This window comes from Glossina fuscipes, unplaced genomic scaffold (genome assembly GCF_014805625.2).
Source record: "Glossina fuscipes isolate IAEA_lab_2018 unplaced genomic scaffold, Yale_Gfus_2 2, whole genome shotgun sequence".
NCBI lineage: Eukaryota > Metazoa > Arthropoda > Insecta > Diptera > Glossinidae > Glossina > Glossina fuscipes.
This window is the reverse complement of record NW_023998416.1, coordinates 997,197-998,977: the sequence shown is the minus strand read 5'-3', so window position 1 is coordinate 998,977 and position 1,781 is coordinate 997,197.

Sequence of the window (1,781 nt, the reverse complement as noted above, 5' to 3'; positions counted from 1 at the left end):
AAACACAAAAAAAAAGAAAGAAAGAAAACTTAATTAAGAAAACATTCTATATACATAAGCATACACTCTCATGCAGATAATCATTTTTTGTAGTATAATTTGCATTGACTCTTAAACGAAAGTTAGCTTAATTATACAATCATCATTCAAAAAAAAAAAAAAAAAAATATATATATATATATATATATATATATATTTATATATATGTATACAAACAACATAAGCGAAAAACTCATATGCGTCAAAAAAGCAAAGAAAAGTTTAATTTCTTAACCCTTAAGTGAGCTTATACCTATTTCTTTCTCAACACGACAACAATTTAATTGTTTAAGACATTACATGCGTGAACATGTAATAATCTCTAATATCGAATATAGACATGTAATCCTCTTTTTGGAAAAAACCTTGAATTAACTCTTAAAGAAAAGCTTTCTTCGAAGCCCAAGTCTAAGCCTTACTACTAATCTCATTCTCTAGAAAACCCAAACACAAACAATTAAACAAACTACACAAGTAAATCATTTTTAATATAATATCAGTCAAACCCGTATATATCCTCTCTTTACTTCTGCTGCCAATTTTCATACTTTTTTCATTATATTCTTTTTACATCTACCACAACGGCATATAAGAAGAGCGTTCGACATTTGTCACTTTTGCAAATATAAGAGTACACACATTCTCTTTAGAACAGCTTCCTATTATCTTGGAAAATCGGCCAATTCGGTCCACAGGAAATCCACCAAAGTTATTTAGGCCTTACTGTTGTAGTCACCTGAATAATATTTGATCGTATTTTTTCACACTCACCACTAGAACTTCTTTATATCTTGCTACTCGGAAGGGGAAATAAGCAAAGATGAAATTTGTTCGCGGGACACCCTAAACCGCTAATATTTATTTTTAATAGTAACCTTGAGCCACCTGACGCAACAGTTAGCCCTTTAGAAATTGTCCGTTCCTCCGCTCTTTGTTTCTTAAAAACGATTGAGGCAAACAATGCAACGACATGACGTTTCAATTCGTCCTATAGCATATGTATCGAGTGTTCTCGGCGAAAATCGCTCCCTCTGAGCATCACTCGTACTCTCGGTCTCTCCTTTTTGATATTTCAAGCGAAGCGGAAAAAAATCACTTTCCTTTTGTGATTACTTCCTACAACTCTTGATGATGCGACGCAGTTACGTATTGGAATTTAGATCTATGGTAGCGTTTTATACACTTAATCATATTTTCTTTTCCTCAGCAGGAAACGATTGGTGGGTGAAAAAAGGAAACTCAAATTCGGTATAAACTGAATGTAATTCTTTTTTTTTTTTTGTTTTTTTTTTTTTGTTTATTAGTATATTATAAATTTCTCTAAATGGTTATATTTTTACGTTTTACGAACCATTTTAATACAAAATGAGATAAAAATGCAAATTAATTTTAAGCGCTTCATTTAACCGTTACATAAATGTTTTACAATATAAAGATGAAACAAAATTCCCTCAATGAAAAAAAAAAAAAAGGAAAATAAAATAATAAAAAAAAAAAGGTAATACCGAAAGAGAAAAATTCGTAACTCTTAAGTGAAAATAATATCAAAAAAACGAACTCAATAAAGTTAAATAAAGTGAATAAAAGGAATATAAAATAATTTATAATTGAGATGCCGATAAAAAAAAAAAAAAAAAAAAAACGTAAATAAATGTGTCATTTATTTATTTATTTTCATAGATAATAAAAAAGGAGTGCGGGTTCCTAGTCTGACTCTCGTGTTCACTTGCACAAGGGGAATT